The sequence below is a fragment of the Dendrobates tinctorius genome, unplaced genomic scaffold (assembly GCF_039654945.1).
Source record: "Dendrobates tinctorius isolate UK_male_01 unplaced genomic scaffold, ASM3965494v1 ptg000107l, whole genome shotgun sequence".
NCBI lineage: Eukaryota > Metazoa > Chordata > Amphibia > Anura > Dendrobatidae > Dendrobates > Dendrobates tinctorius.
Window position 1 is genome coordinate 4851871 of NW_027361775.1, and position 22952 is coordinate 4874822.

Below are 22952 nucleotides of genomic sequence, written 5' to 3' on the forward strand. Positions count from 1 at the left end.
CGTCTTATGGTCACAATATACTAACCTCCGGGGCTCTGCGGTGCGGTGGTGGCAGCGGGCGGGGCTCTGCGGTCCGGTGGTGGCAGCGGGCTGTGCTCCGCTGCAGGGGCAGCGGCTCCGCCAGCATTTCCTCACAGCCCGGAGGCCCCCGCACATCCCTTGCTGGCCGCCGCTATGTTGCGGTGGCCTCTGGGAACATGGACACCGGGAAGATGGCCGCCGGTCCGGGGACGGCGCATGCGCAGGTTCAGATCTCGTCCCGAGATCTCGGGGGACGAGATCTCATTGCCAAGAATTGAATCTTGTCCCCCGAGCTCAGCACAGCCCACCTGCCCCAGCACAGCTGCCCCAGCCCCAGCACAGCTGCCCCAGCACAGCTGCCCCAGCCCTAGCACAGCTGCCCCAGCACAGCCCACCTGCCCCAGCCCCAGCGCAGCTGCCCCAGCACAACCAACCTGCCCCAGCACAGAGCCGCCACCGCACGAGCCTGGACCACTGAATGACCCCTGTGACTACTCCTCAACCTGTGCCAGATCCCTTCTCAGGTAAGCTGAATTCGGACTGTAAGACGGACCCCCATTTGACACATTATTATTTTTTTCCCTATTTTCCTTCTGAAAATTGGGGTGCGTCTTATGGTCCGGTGCGTCTTATAGTCTGAAAAATACGTTAACTTCTGTATAGAAAGCAAAGGGCTAGAGAGAGGTGACTGCAATATTAGGAGTTGAAGAAAACCTGTGAGGCTTTTTTTTTTTTAGCCCTAAACTAACATTATCTATGGAAAGAATATGAAATGTTGAAGATGCCCATATCTTTATATTAAAAGTCTGCACCTCCATTTTCTAGGAATCAGTTTGTGAATATTTACACAAATGAGCTTGCAAGTGCAGAGTATTGACCTGAACTTATAACTTTCAGGAATTTCAGTAGTTGACGTGCCCTCAACCCCTGATAATAGCAGTACTTCCACAAGATACCTTACATAAATGACATTATTTTAAAGGTATAAAAACCTGCTGACAGGTAAGCCCTGCCCTGGAAAGTAGCTACTGTTCACTCTCGATCAGCATCTGGACAGGTATTGGTGGCCATGAAACCAACTGTGCACTATGAAAGAAAAAAGCTATCATTGCAAGAGAATGAAGAAAAAGCAAGTAAAAAACAAACTTGCTTATTTTCATGCTCTCTAAATAGCTAAAGTAGTTTAATAGAGTGAAACACACCCAAGAACGCTCTTCACTAAAAAGCTAAGAATAAAGCGCAAAAGTGTTGCCCTTGAAGCAAATAATGAGGAAAGAATTGTTGAAATTGATAATGAAAACCAAACTTATTTAATATTTTTTCACCATTTTATACACAGAAAGGCATCAGAAGGTGTATGTTTGTATGTAATGTGAGGTAGCGCTGTCATGTAAGTAACGGGTTCTCGCTTGCAGCGATCGAAAAACACATCCGGCACAGGATTTTCCAACAAATCATAGTCTATGAGGTTTATTCATCCTTCATAAACCTCCAGCAGCAATATACACAGCATTACAGGAGAGCGTCCATTATACAGGCTATTTAGCCCCAGGGTTATCTCACCCACGTCAGGGTTCCCATATGGCTGTTTCTCCAGGCCGCAGAAGTCCACTCACTCCTCAGGGACTCTCAGATACTGGCCGCCATTACACACACAGCCGCTCCACAGGCTGCTGTTAGTGAGGAGATCCTTCTCCTCACGGGACCTTCCAAAAACTGGACCAATCAGGTCCCAGCATTCACTCTATGTGACCTAACCTGGCCACATTATATGGTCCATAGCCACGCCCACCGGGTCACATGACTATGACCTCACCACAGGTCCTTCACACAGACATATATACTTTACAATAGCATTCATAAACATACATATGTCTCTATCTCAAGGTCACCCACCTTGAGATACATAATGGCTCTTCAACCATTCACACTCTTGGGACATCCACACAGCGCCCCCTCGTGGACACAGTGGTCATTACACCACATACCTCCCCCCTATGTTCAAACTTGTGGGGTTGAACACACAACATCACACCAGGGTCTCGAGACCGGGCACGTATTGCACCTTGCCCCACAGGTCGAGAGAACTGTCTCCATTTGTCATACGGCCTCATCTCTACATTAGGCCTCCCCCGCCCCCAGCGGTCATAATACCGGTCATTGTCTTTGACCCTCCAGTCACGGTCTGTCTGCATCATCAGACACTGTTTAGTCACCACACTGTTACAGTGCCCCTTGTCACCTGATCTTTCTCTCATTGATCGTCTCTCTCGGTTGGTGCGGTCATAAGTCTTAGTCGATCCTGCTGTCTGGCACGAGTCTGACTCAGTCAACGTCTCACAGGAACTACAGCCCTTCAACCTCGTACGGTTTGTCGAATTGCCACTCGCTGACATTCTTCGGCCATCTGCCATGTCACTTCTTGGCGGTACCCCTGGGGTCCTTACATCTTGGTATGAAGGCGGCCGCCACCTGGTATTCCGCACTTCTTTATTAATCCGCTGGCGGTCCAGCTTCAACTGTTCAATCTCTTGCAGGTACCCCACTCTATACTCCAAGAGCAATTGAAAGTTCCTCAGGCTTTCCATGGAGCCAACCACCATCTTGGGAATCCTTCCCACTTCACCAGACACCTGGTCTTCGTCATCAGGAGGGATCCTCACCCTCACCACACCGGAGACATTCACAAGGTCCTGCATCACCTTCCCGGACCTTCCAATGATTCTCCCAATCAGAGCTTTGGGTACCGGAACCACATCTTTCCTCAAACCCAACTGATCCATAGCCTCTCTTGCCATCTCTAGGCGTCGAGCAGCCTTCATATTACTCCGCCTAACCAATTGTTTGACACGTAGACACTGCAAATGCATCTCTTTCAGGACAGCTACTCGGTTTGATGTGTTTTCCCTAGCTGATACTATCACCAACTGCCGAGTCTCAGGTGCCCAGTGCACCTTACACGCTTTGACCGCCTCTTTGAAAGCCTCATGCACACCTTCCTCAGCACAGGCTTCTTGCATGTCTTCTGGTACATCAATTACAACCTTGAAGGTCGTGGACTTGCTCTCATCCTGGACAGATGGCTCTGGGTTCCCCACGGACACTTCCCTCAAGATATCTGTCATGACCGGATGACTGTCTTGTGCAGCTCTTGGCTCACCATCTTCCTGAGATTTACAGTCTTCAGGACCCTTTTCCAAGATGGGCTTTGGCAGTTCTGCCTTGCTATCAGTCGGGCAAGGCCGCTGTACGTCTTCGCCCCTCCACTTCTCCTGCAGAAGACCTTTTACTACTCCACTGAGTTCTTGCAGAACTTTATCTTTCTCCTCTGCCAGGTAGTGACGCTCATCCTCTCTCCTGAGAATCTCCTGTTGATGCTTCTCTTGGGCCTCTCTGAGCACCTCCATATCTTCCAACAGGGTCTTGTTCATGGTTTTACACGCTGACAGGTGACCTCTGAGCTCAGAGACTTCCTTCTCCAGCTCATCCACTCTGTGCTCAGCTGCTTGCCTTAGGACTCTCTCCCGTTCGACATGTTCTGTTACAGTCTCCTTTATCAGCTGTATCTCACGATCTTGTTCTCTTTTGTCCATCACGTGTCGCACCACTACCTCTTTAATTATATCGTTAAAGGGTACCACTGGGTCAGTCACCCCAGTCGAGTGAACCCTCCAGTTACCGTCCAGCACCAATGTGTCTAGTCCAGTAGTCTCATCTCCCAGCCCACCATCTGTCTTATCACGAGACGTCAGGTCCGTCAGTTGGGCAGATGTACTTCTTCCTCTGGTCAGTTCTACCTCTGACCTGTCCATGTCAGGAGCCGTCACTGTCTCAGTGTCCGCTGGCCCCACAGTCGAAGCATCTCCATCATCCGACCAAATGTCATCAAACAAAAGAAAGTCCCGGCCCCTCTCCCAGGCATAGACTAAGTCCCGTGGTATCCCTCTACCTTGGCACTCACCACCTTTGGTCCCCTCAAACACTACTGTGTCTACTGCGTAGTTCACCGTGACCCCGTGTTTACAGTGAACCCTGACGTTTTTCTCGGTCAGAGAGAAAACGAGAGGAGTTCCTGTCAGAGTCACCTGACTCTCTGAGTCCAGCCGACCAAAGGCTCCTTCCCGGTGCAGCATCACTGTACACATCTGTGGCCCATCATTACTACCTGGAAAGGATATTCCACATTCTGAAAAAGACCTGCACATACACTGCGGTACTCCAGACATACCTACTGAGTCACCCAGTGCTGTCACTTCTTCACACTTGGCCCCTTTCTGGACCACCACCCCGCTTTGGGTTGCCACCCCAATTTTGGTCACCGCCCCCTTTTGTAACTCCACCCCTTTTTGGGTTACCACTCCAATTTGGGTCACCGCCCCCTTTTGGGACTCCACCCCTTTTTGGGTTACCACTCCAATTTGGGTCACCGCCCCCTTTTGGGTTACCATTCCAATTTGGGTCACCGCCCCCTTTTGGGTCACCGCCCCCTTTTGGGTCACCGCCCCCTTTTGGGATTTCCCCATGTCCGTCCTGCAGAACCTCTTAGGCCACAGTTCACACAGTACAGTTTGTCTTTTAACGATACCACACAGGGCACACCGGGTGCTATTCAGGGAGCCGACCCTCCTCCCAGGGTCTCCCAACACACCGGCCTCACCAGGTCCAGGGGCTCAGCGGGTGCTATTCAGGACATCCGTCTCGGCCTGAGACTGCCCAACACTTAAGCCTCACCAGGTCCAAGGTCCTACCATGTGCTCTAGGGCTCTTCCCAACACTGACCCTCCAGGACCTTGCTCACTGAACCCTCCAGGAACACAGTCTTTACCACTGACCCAGGTCAGTAAAACACTTTTTTTTTTTTTTTTTCCTTCTTTCCCGACCGGCACCTGCTGGCCGCGCAGGTTCTCGGACCTCTCTACCGCAGAGGTATCCTATAAGTCTTTGCCACTGACTCCTGTCAGCACATCACATGGCTTTAACACCGTCAGCCCTCCTGGCTCAGCGTTGCCCCCAGCAACCGAATCTGCAGTCCTTTTCCGTTGCCCCTAGCAACAAGGCTACAATATTGCCCTTTGCTTTCTCCACCATATGTGAGGTAGCGCTGTCATGTAAGTAAGGGGTTCTCGCTTGCAGCGATCGAAAAACACATCCGGCACAGGATTTTCCAACAAATCATAGTCTATGAGGTTTATTCATCCTTCATAAACCTCCAGCAGCAATATACACAGCATTACAGGAGAGCGTCCATTATACAGGCTATTTAGCCCCAGGGTTATCTCACCCACGTCAGGGTTCCCATATGGCTGTTTCTCCAGGCCGCAGAAGTCCACTCACTCCTCAGGGACTCTCAGATACTGGCCGCCATTACACACACAGCCGCTCCACAGGCTGCTCTTAGTGAGGAGATCCTTCTCCTCACGGGACCTTCCAAAAACTGGACCAATCAGGTCCCAGCATTCACTCTATGTGACCTAACCTGGCCACATTATATGGTCCATAGCCACGCCCACCGGGTCACATGACTATGACCTCACCACAGGTCCTTCACACAGACATATATACTTTACAATAGCATTCATAAACATACATATGTCTCTATCTCAAGGTCACCCACCTTGAGATACATAATGGCTCTTCAACCATTCACACTCTTGGGACATCCACACAGCGCCCCCTCGTGGACACAGTGGTCATTACACCACAGTATATATATATATATATATATATATATATGTACACGTGATGAACCTAACTCTAGGGCTTTGAAAATGACACAATATCTTTTAGATTGTAAACTATTGAAGGCACAGTTGTCTCTTCCTCTGTTCCACTTCTGTCATTGTTAGTTTATGTTTATTGTACTTGCTTGTATTTTATATAAAGTGCTATGCAAAAGGTTTAGGCAAGTGTAGAAAAAATTCTGCAGTGTAGGAATGCTTTAAAAATAGGTTTATTAATACCCTAATTTTATCAGTTAATAAAATGTCAAGTTAATAAACCACCCTTTATGTTCAAAACAACATCAAAACACACATTTTTCTAGGTACACTTGCAAACATTTTTTGAAGAAACTCGGCAAGGGGTTGCTCCAAATATGTTGCAGAGCAAACACTAGATCTTCTTTGAATTTAGATTTGCTCAAATCCTTCTGTCTCTTCATAAAATCACACTCAGACTCGATGATGTTGCTATCAAGGTTCTGTGAGGGCCATATAATTACTTCCAGTGCTCCTCATTCTTCTCTACTCTGAAGATAGTTCTTAATGACATTTACTTCATGATTGGGGTTGCTGTCCTAGTGCAGAATAAGGGTACTGTCACACTTAGCGATGTACCAGCGATCCCGACCAGTGATATGACGTGGTCAGGATCGCTGGTACATCGCTAAGTGGTCGCTAGTAAGTTGCCACACAGGCAGATCTCACCAGCGACATCGCTGGGGACGAGGGTCGCTACTTACCTGTCACACTAGGTGATCCTGCATGCTCCCGCCCGGCTCCACGCGCGTCGCTCGTTTCTCCACAGGAAGCGCCGCAGGAAGCTGACGACGAGAAGCGATCCTGAACGTTCTCGCGTGATCAGCGATAACCAGCGGGGGAGTGGGTTGTAGGTAAGTATCAGACATAGCGATGTCGCTAGCAATATCGCTATAACGTCACAAGTTATAGCGATATTGCTAGCGATATCGCTTAGTGTGACAGTACCTTAACTTTGAAGAAAAACAAATGCCTCCGGGATGGTATTGCACTATTGATAAGCATCTGCCTATATTTCTCCACATTAATACATCATTAACCCCTTAATGACCCCAGCTTTTTTTGGTTTAGCGTTTTCGTTTTTTGCTCCCCTTCTTCCGAGAGCCATAACTTTTTTATTTTTCCATCAATATGGCCATATGAGGGCTTATTTTTTTGTGAAATAAGTTGTGCTTTTGAAAGACACTATTGGTTTTACCATGACATGTACTAGAAAATGGAAAAATGGGAAAAAAAAATCCAAGTGTGGTGAAATTGCAAATAAAGTGCAATCTCACACATGTCTTTTTGTTTGGCTTTTTTGCTAGGTTCACTAAATGCTAATACTGACCTGCGATTATGATTCTCCAGGTCATTATGAGTTCATAGACACCAAACATATCTAGGTTCTTTTTATCAAAGTGGTGAAAAAATTCCAAATTTTGTTAAAAAAAATTGTGCAATTTTTAGATACCCGTAGCATCTCCATTTTTCACGATCTCGGGTTGGGTGAGGGCTTATTTTTTTGCATGCTGAGCTGATGTTTTAATGATATCATACTGGTGCAGATATGATCTTCCTTTGCATTTTAATTCAATATCATGACGACCAAAAAAAAAAGGAATTCTGGCATTTTGACTTTTTTCTCACTACGATTACTTAACGATCGGATTAATGCTTTGTTATATTGATAGATTGGGCTATTCAGAATGCGGCAATATCTAATATGTGTATGTGTGATTTTTTTATTGTTTTATTTTGTATAGGGTATTTGAACTTTTATATTTTTCAATTATTTTATATTTTTGAAAACATTGGGTTTTTTTGTCTTTTGGCATGCTCCAATAGTCTCCATGGGAGACTAGAAGCTGCCATAGTCCGATCGACTCTGCTACATAGAGGCGATGATCAGTTTGCCTCTATGTAGTAGAATTACTCACTTGCTATGAGCGCCAACCACTGGGTGGAGCTCACAGAAAGACGGCACTGACAGCCATTAAGGTCTCCAGGAGACCTCCGGTTGTCATGGTAACACACAGATGACCCACAATCATATATAAAATAAACTTATAAAAGAAATACAACATTGAAATGGATGCAACCAAAAAAAGGCACAAAACTACACAAAAAAACAGGAGCAAAGACAATGATGATTCGAGGCCAATGTGTGTAAATGCTCATTTAATGTTATTAGCATATACTTTACTCATAGTGGAAATATAAAAAAAAATGTCCCTATTGTATTTCTACCAAGAAATAATCTGAAATCCTTTAAAGGTGATTTTTTTTCTAAACAGACTGATAAATTTTAATTAATGGACAGATTTGTTCACATGGATCAGTCTTAGGGTACCGTTACACCTAGCGATGCACCGGCGATCCCAACCAGCGATATGATGCGGTCAGGAACGCTGGCGCATCGCTAGGTGGTCGCTAGTGAGCTGCCACACAAGCAGATCTCACTAGTGACATCACTGGGGACGGGGATCGCTACTTACCTGTCAGACGCAGCGATCCTGCGTTCTCCCGCCCGGCTCCACGCGTCGCTCGTCGGCGCCACAGGAAGCCCAGCAGGAAGTGGCCGACGAGGAATGGTCCAGGAGCTTCTTACGCGATCAGCGATAACCAGCGGGGGAGCGGGTCGGAGGTAAGTATCACATGCAGGTGACTTTACAGCGATATTGCTAGCGATATCGCAGTGTGTAAAGGGGGCTTAAAAGTACTGATTTTCCTACTTGCAAAATATCTTATAATTTTAATCTACGTGAAAGAGGTTTTCTCAAGAATTCACTTTGCACTCCCATTCTTCAGGACTTGAGCAATCCATGAATTACAGATCTAAGGCCGGCACTTAATACTGCAGGGAGCAAGATCAGGCTGATTGGATAGTCAGCAGTTGAAAAAGTTTAAAAAGATGTTGTTCCACTGATTGGATTTTGGGCTCTATTTCTGTTAAACACTTTTCCTAACTCTGGTCTGATTTTAAGAGTCATGATTTTGAATGTTTGTTTCATCATATTTTAACTACTCTTTCTTCAGCTTGGTAACATTGCAAATATAATAGGATATATATACTTAAAACACATTAAATGTCCTACCTTTTTATGTTCCATTGCTGTAACTAAGCCCTTGTTCCTCATCTTCTGGTATTGGAATTGACTATGCCAGTAATAAACCCTACAGATAAAATAAAGAACATCCCTGACATGTCTTCTCCCTTTGTTGAAAATTACTTTAGTTAGAGTAAATTATTTTGTGTATAGATCAGCTGATTTACAACTAATTTACACATGAGGCTATTGTATATTTTTAGTTAAACCAATATAGTGGTTTATAGTTCTATAAGATCTATCTGCCTCGTCCAACCCAGAGAAAAGTCTGGTAGCAATGGAAAGTCTATACTTTTAATATAACATTCATGGCACTACATGATTCTGTGACCTAAGCTGCATCTATGGAAATAATAAAGTTGTTATTCACGATTAGCAAAAACGACTGTGCGATTGCTGCCTGGAATATTTTATTCTCATACGCTGGGGTATTGCAGACAAAATAATTATTGAAATGCCAGGCACGGACCATGTGGCTCTGTTGAATAGTCTGAGACAGGTCGTCAGCAAGCTTCTCCCTGTATTGATCCTATTGATTGACAGGTTTCTCCCAAATTATACTACCGATGTTTTTTTCACACATTATATAAACCTAATTTGACGTAAATTGAAATGTCAAAAAAAAACATACCACGGCAACTGGTGCTAAGAATGTAGGAGCCACAAGTAAAAGCAGCAACACCAGCACCAGCACCAGCTGTACTAGTAACAAACAGCTGTTACATTTAGCCACTTTTGCCTCTGGTAAGCGTATAAGTGAAAAGGACGTAGACTATTTCTTTTTACTACATATCAAATTACTAAGCTTGGTCACAGTTCGCTGATATACCCCTGACAATAACATTCTCCGTTTGAGTCAGTATTCTCGCCAATTTTCCTTCTTTGCTGACATAAAAGTTAATCTTTTCAATTGTGAACTTAAAATTTTATTACTGACATCGCCATGTATTATGACCTCTAATTTTCTAATCCACAGATTTTAGTTTATTTATTCACAAACATGCCCCAAATTTTGATAACCCCATAATTCTTGGGGATACTATATAATGAATCAGCAAAATAAATATTAATAAGTGACCACAACGTCCTACAATATAATTTAATCATGAGCCAAAAATGGCATACAAGTATGAAGGACTGCGCAGCAACTTATACCCAAGTACATACTGGCCCATGTCGATGCAATGCTGTAAAAAGAATTACATGTAAATGCCTATGAACATACCAGCGGCAGGTGAGTGGAGATCCCCGGACAGCCCTCTGCCCCGATACGCATTTCGCACAGCTTCTTCGGGAGGATGTTTTGGTCACTTATTAGTTTATTTTGCTGATTCATTCGTCTTGTGAAATTTGTTACCATTGCGGTTAGGCTATATATATTTTGGTGGATTTCCTATGGCTGGTTTATCCCTCTTTTCATTAATTCAGCACCTTTTCTTGATATGTGTTTTTAATTATTGTTAATAAAGAACATTTTCATTGTATATACCATTTTGTAGTGTCCTGGTTTTTCACTACATGGCTTTCACAACAGTGATAGATTTTAGTTTATGCATTGGATGAGTACAGTCACCACTTGAACTTAGATGTGATGGCGGAGAAGGTGGTAAAGGACTTGAATTAATTACCTGTATTTGTAGAGCTAGTAGTGATGACCCTGGCAGTGGTGGGAGACAATATGGCAACCGAAATGTTAGTGAAATTCAGAGTCAAGGATCATCTATAGGTAAAAGTCGGAATAGAAAAAGGAGCTGAGCACATTCCTCATACTGAGGTGACTATCAACTGAATCAGGGATTATGATGATTGTGTCGTGGACAGGAACTGGGAACCAGATCAAGGTGTTGGAGATGTGATATTTTCAGAGGAAAAAATGGTTTGTCCGGCCAATTTCCAGCCAACATATGTTTCAGGAGAGAAACTATTTCTTCTGCAGAATTTCAGCAGTGACTGATAGCTCTTTTAATAAAAAGAACATGTGGTGTAGTGACCACTGGGTCCACTAGGGGGCGCTGTGTGGGTGTCCCAGGATGGATAGCCATGTCCAGAGTGGTAACAGGAGCAGGGTGCTAAAGGATCGTTATGTATCCCAAGGTGGGTGGCCTTGGGATGAAGGCTTGATTATGTACTGATCAGCAGAGCTGATCTTTCGTGCCAATGTATTAGGGAGAAGCCTTCAGGTGATTGGTGAGATGGGTGGGATCAATCACCTACAAACCCACCAAGGGGCGGGTGTCTAGAACGCCATAGTAAATTATATGTGTATGAATGCTTGAAGTGCCTGTGATGAGGTCATAGCTATGTGATCCGGTGGGCATGGCTACAGACCATATAAGGTGGCCAGGGTAGGTCACATGAGTGAATGCTTGGACCCAGTTGGTCCATTTGGACGGTCTCGCTGGAAGACGGGTCTGCCTTCCTGAGTGCCTGTGTGTATACTGGCTGCACGTGTCTGAGAGTTCCCAGAAGAGGGAATGAACGTCTGCACTGAGAAGAAGCTATGAGGTAACCCTGACAGCAAGTGGATATAACTGTGAGGCTAGAGAGCCTGTGTACCAGAGATCACAAAGCCTGTGTGAGCACAGGGTTAAAAGAGGGGAGCTCTGTCATGGACGCTATGCTGATTTGATATGAACTTTCTGTTGCTGTTTGATGGTCTTTAATGCATAATAAACCAAATGGACTGAGTTAATGTTGAGAAACCTGTGCTGGACCTGATTTATCGGCTGCCTAGCAAGTATCCCCTACCTTAATGACAAGCGCTACCTTACAAACACAATATTAATTTTACCATAAGTGCCATTATACACATGAGCTTTGTATATACTACACAGTGTATAATGTCAGGAGTGTCATTATACACGTAATACAATGATAATCAGTAACATTATACACAAATGCTGTGTATATAGTGTCAGTGTACAGGTAATACAGTGATCTCTGGTGACATACACTCTGTATATAGTGTATAATGTACAGATAATACAGTGATCACCAGTGACATACACAAGAGCTCTGTATATAGTCTATAGTTTACAGGTAATACAGAGATCACCAGTGACATCATACACAGGACCTCTGTATATAGTGTCTGTGTACAGGTAATACAGTTATCACCAGTGATATTATACACAGGAGCTCTGTATATAGTGTCAGTGTATAGGTAATGCAGTGATCACTGGTGACATTATACATAGGAGCTCTGTATATAGTGCCAATTCACAGATAATACAGTGATCACCAGTGACTTTATACACAGGAGCTCTGTATACAGTGTATAGAGTACAGATAATACAGGGATCACCAGTGAAATTATACACAGGAGCTCTGTATACATTGTCAGTGTACAGGTACTACAGTGATCACTGGTGATGTCTCTAGTTTAAGTCCTTCATCTCCGATTTACTTCTTCATCCAGATCAGACCTCCATCACTTCGTCCAGCCAGAACTCTTCTCTGCAGAAAATAACACATTTATCTAGAGCACAGGTAAACAAGTGATCACCAGTGGCATTATACACAGGAACTCTATATAGTGTCAGTGTACAGGTAATACAGTTATCACAAGTGATATTATACACAGGAGCTCTGTATATAGTGCCAGTGTACAGGTAATACAGTGATCACCAGTGACATTATACACAGCAGCTGTGTATATAGTGTCAGTGTACAGCTAATACAATGATCAGCAGTGACATTATACACAGCAGCTGTGTATATAGTGTCAGTGTACAGGTAATACAGTGATCACTAGTGACATTATACACCCAAGTTCTGTATATAATATACAGTATATAGTTTCAGGGTACAGGTAACACACTGACTCACCGGTGATGTCTCTAGTTGAAGTCCTTCATCATCGCTGTTCTTCATCCAGTTCAAACCGCCATCACTTCTTTCAGCCAGGACCCGTCTCTGCAGAAAATAACACAGTTATCTAGACTACATTCCCCAATTTTTTCCCAACCTCTACAGTACCCCAGATGAAGAAAATAAGCGACCGTGTTGCCCTGCACAGTGACATAATAATTATATCCTACATTCTGGACCCCACGTGTCCTCCCATTCTGCCTCATGTCTCTCCATACTGCCCCATAGTCATCCATAATAGTATAGTGCATCTCATAGTCATATATAGTAGTATAGTGTAGCCCTATAGTAGTATAATGCACCCCCATAGTAGTATAATGCAGACCCATAGCTGTGTAATGAAGCCCCATAGCAGTATAATGCAGACCCATAGTATAATGGAAGCCCCAAAGTGATATAATGCACCCCCATATTGGTATAATGCACCCCCATAGTGGTAGTATGCACCTCATAGTATAATGCACTCCATAGTATAATGCACCCACATAGTGGTTTAATACACCCCCATAGTGGTATAATGCACCCCCATAGTAGTATAATGCACTTCATAGTATAATGCACCTCATAGTATAATGCACCCACATATTGGTATAATTCACCACCATAATAAAATAATGCACCTCATAGCATAAATCATCCCCATATTATAATGCACCTCCATAGTGGTATAAAACTTCCTAATCCTGAAACTTAAACTGTTTACCTACCAAAGTGTGTGCATTGGTTAAGAAAAAATGCATCTAATACTAGGTGCATACACATAACACCTGAATATAGAGGCCAGTTGCATTGCAGGTCCGAATCTACCTAGATTTTCTGGTCCCATCCTATTCAATAAAGGCACATGTGTTTTATTTTTCAGCTTTGATAGTAAAAGACTCATTTTGTGTTTTGGTACCTGTTTTAGCTGTCTACTGTAACTTTCAACACTGCCCCATGTCTGTTGGTGACTCTCAAGATCAATGACCCATGCAGCAGGATTTGGAGGAGGAGGAAAAGGAAGAAGATGATGATCAACAGCCAAAGGTTGTGGAGGAGAACATAGACCTGGGGCAGACAGGGGACAATGCAGATAGAGTGAAAATGATGATGAAGACTATGATGACCATGAACAACTAGACTCACAGTAGAGCTAGTGAGCATGGCAAGCTGTATACTGCAATGCTTATGGGTGGGCAGGCACATTGTTAACATGAATGTAAGTGATAACTGTTGATTAGTCACACTTTTAGCCCCTTGCTATGAAAGCAAAATGGGGACATTTTTTACAGCTTCCGAAAGGGAATCTAATTTGGCTTAATACAAGGCTTAAGGTACTGTCACACTTAGCGATGTACCAGCGATCCCGACCAGCGATATGACGCGATCAGGATCGCTGGTACATCGCTAAGTGGTCGCTAGTGAGCTGCCACACAGGCAGATCTCACTAGCGACATCGCTGGGGACGGGGATCGCTACTTACCTGTCACACTAGACAATCCTGACGTCCTCCTGCCCGGCTCCACGCTCGTCGCTCGTCTCTCCACAGGAAGCATCGCAGGAAGCTGACGACGAGAAACAGTCCTGAACGTTCTCACGCGATCAGCGATAACCAGCGGGGGGAGCCGTTCGTAGGTAAGTAACAGACACAGCGATATCGCTAGCAATATCACTATAACGTCACAAGTTATAGCGATATTGCTAGCGATATCTCTTAGTGTGACAGGCCCTTAAGCTTTGTTAATTGCCATAACAAATGCTTGCCTTCAGCATAAGTAACTAGTAGACCTCTTTGTGATCCATGTAGACACAAAGTTTCCTTGCCTGTGCCTGAATCAGGGCTAAAACAAATAGCTGAGTCAGGAGCAACAACAATTCCGGCAGTATACTTGATATGATGGAAAAGATATTTCTCCTACAAACTGTCACATTTCAGCAAAACTAGACACACTGGCTGAACTGCAAATTCAGTCGTACATAGACTGCATAAACTGTGCCCTTTCTCAAGAAAACATCATGTGCATCAACCTCATGGACTTTTGGCTAGCAAATTGAACCAGAAGAAAGAACTTGGTAAGTTTGCATATGTATGTGTGTACTGTCTTATCCATTTTTCAGTGTTGTGTCAGAGAAGATATTTAGTGCTTCCAGTGGATTTATTATACCTAAAAGGACCAAGTTATCTGCAAAAAGCATGGAAAACTGAACATTTGTCAAAATTAATCAGGAATAGATCAGTGTAGATTTGCATGGTCTGGCAGCTGGTGCCAATGCTTAAATTGGCAATATATCTAGCTGTTTGCATGACTGTTCATTCACTGTCTTCTACACCATTTGCTGCCACCAGTGCCAATGGACCACCACACTCATTCAGGCATCTACTCATTCTCCATCATGTCACCTATACAATAGTACTGCTGCTGCCTGGGCTGTCATTGCTGGCACTAAAATGCCACAACATCTCCTAGCCTACCCCATGCTAACATTCTAAAAAAGCTGCCCCTGCTGCAGTCACTGCATAGCCACATCAGCTACACATGTCCTAGCTTCTCACTGTGTTTCACAGTGTTATACTGTATTGCTGCTGCCGTGGCAGCTGTTCCAGGCGCTAAATTGCTACATATCTCTTTGACTGCCCTGTTCTAACTCTCAATTGTGCTGCTCAAGCTGCAACCTTTGTACAGGTACGCAAAGCACGCACCTCCTGACTGCCCACTGTATTTCATAATGCTAGACAGTACTAGTAAGGCTGGGAAATGTACACTCTTGAGGGTACACAAACATGAAAACTGCTCCCAAAATAGAATTTAAATGGGTACACCTTGCCGTGGTGGGACAGCTTTATACTTTTTTGATCAAAATAGTGTTTACCAAGTACCCTATGTTATTTAATGAACTTGCTTTTATACTTATTTATTTTCATTAGGGTATATACACACATTGTTTTTTCCTTCGGTTTTGCTTGCTTTTATGGCCAGTGTGAACATGCTTTTACATCATGCATGTCATTGAAGTCTACTCCAGTTCAGTTTGTTTGTTTTTTCTTCAGCATTTTTGTATTCAGTACAAATAGGGTGTGGCCTCCTTTCTACTGAGCTGTGTAGTTCACATATAGTCCCTCTGAAGCTGGGTGTCCATTTGGGACCCAGAGACTGTGCCACTATTCACACTAGGTAGGTTTTAACCGTTAGTGTAGTTACTGTCTCAAATGGGTACACCTTGCCGTGGTGGGACAGCTTTATACTTTTTTGATCAAAATAGTGTTTACCAAGTACCCTATGTTATTTAATGCACTTGCTTTTTTACTTATTTATTTTCATTAGGGTATATACACACATTGTTTTTTCCTTGGTTTTGCAAAATAGAATTTAGTTTTTAAAAGTCTTGGTAACAATAAGACATAGCTTCTTTACATTAAAAACAGGGCTTCTATTATGTCTCTCAAAAATGGGCATCATTTTTGGATGGCTTAATAAAAAATTTTTGTTATAGCTTAGTCATTTTGTGATTAGCAAACTAGTTGTGAACCCCCAAATACAGACTCTTTTTCATTCCTAGTTTAAAAAGAATAGCCTCTTCATGTTCAAAATGGTACAATTCTATTGATCTCCAGAAAAAAGGGGATAATTTTTAGACAATTTTATAAAAAAACTTTGTAATTGCCTAATCATTTTGTAATTAGCAAACCAGTTGCAAAACCCCAAAAAGGAGACTTTTTCACTCCTAGTTGACAATAGCTTCTTCAAATTTAAAACAGCACACCAGTTTTGTCTCACTATCTAAAGGGATAATTTTTGCATGGCTTGTAAAAACCTATTGCTTCTTTGTTTAACAAAGTGCTAAGCTCTTGAAACTCCACAGATAGGGATAATCTTTGCACCTAACTGTGTGAAAATGCTACAGCCAAAAATCAATTTTACTATACCTTTGTGTAAACAACTGAAATTAATGTGGATTTCTATATACATATCTTTACTGTTTCTTTTGCCGGTTCCTCCTCCTCTCACCTTCCCCTTACTGTTGGGGTTCCTCAAGGATCGGTTCTAGGCCCCCTCCTCTTCTCCTTGTACACTGCCCCTATTGGTCAAACAATCAGTAGATTTGGTTTCCAGTACCATCTCTATGCTGATGACACCCAATTATACGCTTCTTCTCCTGACATCACGCCAGCCTTTCTAGAAAACACTGGCGATTGTCTAAACGCTGTGTCTAATATCATGTCCTCACTATATCTGAAACTGAACCTGTCAAAGACTGAACTCCTGGTGTTTCCTCCTGCTACTAATGTACCTATACCCGACATTGCTATTTCTGTGTGTGGTTCCACTATTACTCCCCAGCAACATGCCCGCTGTCTTGGGGACATACTTGATTCCAAGCTTTCCTTTGCCCCCCACATTCGATCACTGGCTCGCTCTTGTCATCTGCACCTCAAAAACATTTCTAGAATTCGACCTTTTCTTACTTTTGACTCTGCAAAAACTCTTACTGTTTCTCTTATTCATTCTCGTCTCGACTATTGTAACTCTCTTCTAATCGGTCTCCCTCTTACCAAACTCTCCCCTCTCCAATCTGTCTTGAATGCTGCAGCCAGGATCATATTCCTCGCCAATCGTTACACCGATGCCTCTACCTTGTGCCAGTCATTACACTGGCTACCCATCCACTCCAGAATTCAGTATAAACTTATTACCCTCACCCACAAAGCCCTCCATGGCTCAGCACCACCCTACATCTCCTCCCTTGTTTCAGTATACCACCCTACCCGCGCCCTCCGTTCTGCTGATGACCTGAGGTTAGTATCCTCAATAGTCAGAACCTCCCACTCCCGTCTCCAAGACTTTACACGTGCGGCGCCAATTCTTTGGAATGCACTTCCCAGGTCAATACGATTAGTCCCCAATCCCCACAATTTTAAGCGTGTCCTGAAAACGCATTTATTCAGACTGGCCTATCGCCTCAACACATTAACCTAACCTATCCCTGTGTGGCAGAGCCAAAAGTTTTACCATAACCAGGTTCCCAGCATCATGTTCCCACATGCTTTATGCATCCATTATCCCTCTGTGTCTGTACTGTTACACACTTAACATTATGGCTGGTCCATACAATCAGAGCAACTGTTACCACCCACCTTTCGTGTCTCCCTCTTTCCTCATAGACTGTAAGCTTGCGAGCAGGGCCCTCACTCCTCTTGTTATTTGTTATAATCTACTGTATGTGATTATTGTTATGCTGTAATGTCTATTGTCTGTACAAATCCCCTCTGAAATGTAAAGTGCTGCGGAATATGTCGGCGCTATAAAAATAAAATTTATTATTATTATTATTATTTACTAGGGATGGGCGAATCTACTCGTTAGGACTCGTTACTCTGCGAGTAGTAGGGGACTCGCAGGACTCGGTACTCTGCGAGTTTCCAAGCGATTACTCGCACAGTAACGAGTCCAAAGTAAATCAATGGCAATGCTAGTTTTGGTCCGTTTTGTATTCTACTCAGATTCTCAGATCAATGCTTTCTGCTTTCAGAGTTTAAATCCGAGTTTTGCTTTCAGAGTTTAAATCCGAGTTTTGCTTTCAGAGTTTAAATCCGAGTTTTGCTTTCAGAGTTTAAATCCGAGAGCATTCAGAGTTTTGATAACTCGCTATCACTGTAGGATCATTTTTGACAGTCAATCCGGGTCCAGCAGCAGAGGAATCGCTGCAAACTCGCTTCCCCATTAATTAACATTGGACTCGCTAGACTCGCAACGAGTAGCGAGTCCTGCACTCGGACTCGTTAGAGTCTAGCGATTCCGAGTAATTTAGGATTCGCCCATCCCTAATCTTTACTGCACTTTTTTCTATTCTTGCACTGTCATGTTACAATTTTGAATACTATTACCATTACTTGGTCACAATTTTTGAGTACCTGATGCAGCCCCTCTATACAATGTATCTATTTGTATCCATTTCTATTTGAGCCCTCACTTCTCCTTATCCTGATCCTTTATAAAATTGTACTGATATACATATTTTTTGCTATTTAATAAAGTGACATGTGGAAGCACTCGAGTAGCGCGAAACGGCCGTTGTCAGCCATTTGACACTCTTTTCTTCACATCCCCGACGTGACATGTAATTATGTGTCAATAAACAGTCACAACTAGCCCGCAGAGTGCGACCTTTTTCTTCTTGGAAAATAAGATTGATCTGCTACGAGGTCAAGCACCCGGGAATCCTGGATGTAAGCTGACCACCTGCTGAGACTCACGGATCCAAGCACGGTAACAGCGGTGCCGCCCGCTTCTTTCATATTGTAATTACCATTACTTGGTCACAATTTTTGAGTACCTGATGCAGCCCCTCTATACAATGTATCTATTTGTATCCATTTCTATTTGAGCCCTCACTTCTCCTTATCCTGATCCTTTATAAAATTGTACTGATATACATATTTTTTGCTATTTAATAAAGTGACATGTGGAAGCACTCGAGTAGCGCGAAACGGCCGTTGTCAGCCATTTGACACTCTTTTCTTCACATCCCCGACGTGACATGTAATTATGTGTCAATAAACAGTCACAACTAGCCCACAGAGTGCGACCTTTTTCTTCTTGGAAAATAAGATTGATCTGCTACGAGGTCAAGCACCCGGGAATCCTGGATGTAAGCTGACCACCTGCTGAGACTCACGGATCCAAGCACGGTAACAGCGGTGCCGCCCGCTTCTTTCATATTGTAATTACCATTACTTGGTCACAATTTTTGAGTACCTGATGCAGCCCCTCTATACAATGTATCTATTTGTATCCATTTCTATTTGAGCCCTCACTTCTCCTTATCCTGATCCTTTATAAAATTGTACTGATATACATATTTTTTGCTATTTAATAAAGTGACATGTTTTGTACTTTTTATTATAAAATTTTGTGACACCATTTATTTTGTAGGAATCATGTTTTGGCTTGAAATTTTTTCTTATGTATGTTCACATCTATTTTTATGAGGCTTGTGGCCCCTCACTTCCTTAACATTACTTCTCATGTTTGGATGATTATCTTTATACAATATGCAGTATGTAGCCTACAAAGTCTGAAACTGCTGTGTGTGCTTAAATGGGCTGCTGATTACAAGCATTTACCATCTGTTTGTCCATAGCCAGAGTCACATGAGGCTTTTTAGTTAGGCAGTTTGAAGCAATATTTGCCTTAAATTACAATTTTGCAAATGCAGATAGATCCAATTTTAAAAGATCTGCTGCTCTTTCTAACTTATGCTTTACCACTTGGAATATTCCACTGCCTTTCTGTAAATTAAATTGTGTCCTCAGTTTGGAAGAAGGATAACATTCCTTGTTCCATCATGCAGTAGAATGTGGGCCACTCCTTGGACTTGACATTGAGCTGTAAAGTGTACTGTTACCATTAATGTACGAAGCAACAATTATAGACAGGGAATTCATGTTTCCCACAGCATACTAGGTCAATGTTTTGTGTGGCAGCGATGCAACTTTACACCAGGACAGGTGCTGAATCCTCCACTGTGGGACATCGGTACTACAGTAGTTCCAACAGTATTGTGCCTCCACATCCTTCTTTGTGGACATCACCAGTCTCTAAAAGCTATAGTGCATCTAATACTTGTCCTCATGTAAGTTTAAGTGCTGTCAAGCTGTTTTACAATTTATGAACATGGACGACAAAACCCATACAACAGAAGAGTTGTTCCTCTGCATTAAACAGCTGATGGATGGCTCCTCATTAGGGTTGATCAAATAGCTTCAGATGAGAGCTTATCTGAATAGCTATAGCTCTTACCTAATAGCTGCATCAGTACCCTGAATACCTGGAACACTGCCGAAAATCAGCTGTTCGGAGCCACAGCTGCGTGTGTCATGGCTGTGTGACAGTCAAAACACATGCATGATGAGCCCGACAAACAGGAGGTAATCGCTCCCGCAGTATATCACTGAGCTGCCATGATAGAGTTCATCTCTCATGGCACCACTACTTGGGAACCTTCTCTAGGCAGCTCAGTGATACACTGCAGGAGTGATTACCTCCTTTCAGTGTATTTCCAGCTGTCTTTGAGAGCAGTCACATCAGTGACTGTTCTCAAAGTCATCAGGATCGTCATGAGACATTATAGATCATCTTTACTGGGGACAGGTGAGGGATATGGTGGTTTATTATTTTTGTTGCTGGAGACATTGCCTTTGGTGGATTAGGTGTTCGGTGAGTATATTTTAATTAGGATTCATTAAAGGAGTCTTTGTCATTGTTTCAAATAAAGGAATTTATTCTGGGTGTCTATGTTTTTTATACAATATCACTATGTGGTTACGGATGGATAACTAATGGATAGGCACCTCTCCATTACTAACCTGTGGTCTTGATGTCAACTGACAGTACAAAGGTAACGTCAACCTCACAAATATGAACCTCACTTGCCACCAATAAAGGGCAAGTGGGAAGAGCGAGGCTTAGCGCCAGATTTGGCGCATCTTATAGATGCACCTTTTCTGGGGCAGCTGAGAGCTGATGTTTTTAGTCTTGGAGGGGCCAATATCAATGGCCCCTTCCTAGGCTATTATCATAAACCCGCAGCTGTCTGCATAGCCTTTTTTGATTAGATTTTATAGGGGGACCCCATGTCAATTTTTTTCTTGGGTCCCTCTGTAAACTAGCCAGTAGAGGCTAAGCAAACAGCTGAGAGCTGATATCAATAGCCTGGGAACTTTTATGGCTATTGGCTCCTTCCCAGAATATTAACATCAGCCCTCAGCCATCGGCTTTCCCTCTGCTGGTTATTAAAATTCCGCGGGAACCCACACAATTTTGTTTTCATTTTTTTTCTTTAAACTTAACAGTTGTTGTTTGATTACTGACTATGTACATTTGTTCTGTTAATGCTCCTACACAGGCCAGTGACAATATGTGTGTGGGTTTGTGTGTGTTTGCTTGTGTGTGTTTGTATTTACTTATCGGCTTAGTAATAAGGGTGTCGGTCTGACACCTTTTCATTACTAAGCCTAGGACAGCTGCTGACACCAAGTCCTAATCCCATTACCCTGATGCCACACTGCATCAACATGAAAAAGGTGGTGTTCAACCAAGAAATTCCATCACAAAACTTTTTTAAATATCTTTATGTAGCTAAAAAAAAGCATTAATTGCTGTACAAAAACGTATGCAAAAATCACATACAAAAATCCAGCAAAAACTCACGTTTTTGCCACATCGTTTTTCCTGCTAGGAGATGCAGAAAACTTGCAGAAATGTCAGCAAGCAAATACTCAACTTGCCCACATAGCCTAACAGAGTCTATTATAATTGCATGCATGGCAAGATACATGCCTGACAGCTTTTGTGCTGATAGTGGTAATGTTAGAATCAAGCAAAGGCATAACTATTAAATATCCATGCTTTTAGATGCTCATTGTAATAGCAAAATGGAGTCAAATAGGTATATTATAAGGATATGCTTTGTTTCCTACTCAGTGACCTTGTGCAAATGGCAGGAAATTTTACTAATTGCACTATTTTTGCTGCTCAAAAACTTTTTATGTTTTGCTATTCCAGTCAAATTAAGCTGAGGTTTCTACATTCTCTTGTTTTACCCACCAAAACCAAAACTCACGCTTTCTTTCACTACTTTTTAATGAACACTGCTATTGCAATTTTTTTTTAATTGTCAGAGCCTGACTATAATAACTGATACAGTATACTTTCTGAGCCATAGACAGATGCTTTCTATTTTTTCTTTATTGGCTATACTGTCTGGGTCATTCCTAATTTGCTTACTCACTTTACCTGTTGTTACTCCACAAAGGATCATAATTAATAATTTTTTGAAAGTTAAAATAAGCCAAACTATTATTTGTTCAGTTTCCAAACCTGTTCTTCGAAAAAGAATAATGTGTTGAACACTGCTTGTTTAACAGTTATTTTTTATTCTGTATATGGAGGTGTATAACAACCGGCATGTCAAACATCTGCAAGCCATCAAAATGAATAATTTTTGGAAACGTTTTCCAAACAACTTCTCTATAGAAATGAGTAGGACAATTTATAGGACCTCGGTCTAGTATCCTTGTTATTGACCTGTGGCAATTGGATGGGGGTTCTGAGACATTACCATCATCTCTTCGATTAGTATTCTCAGAGTAATATTATGCATGTGCTATTCCACAACAATAATGTTTTGTCAAGCCTACAAGGCAGAAAATGTCCCAAGGAATCTGCCAAGAATGAGG

General features: G+C 42.9%; 1 protein-coding gene across 1 annotated transcript in view; it reads right to left on the reverse strand.

Annotated features, from left to right (window-relative positions):
• Positions 1-22952, reverse strand: part of HCRTR2 (hypocretin receptor 2) — a 193198-nt gene that overhangs the window by 63347 nt on the left and 106899 nt on the right. The gene's annotated exons all lie outside the window — the stretch shown is intronic.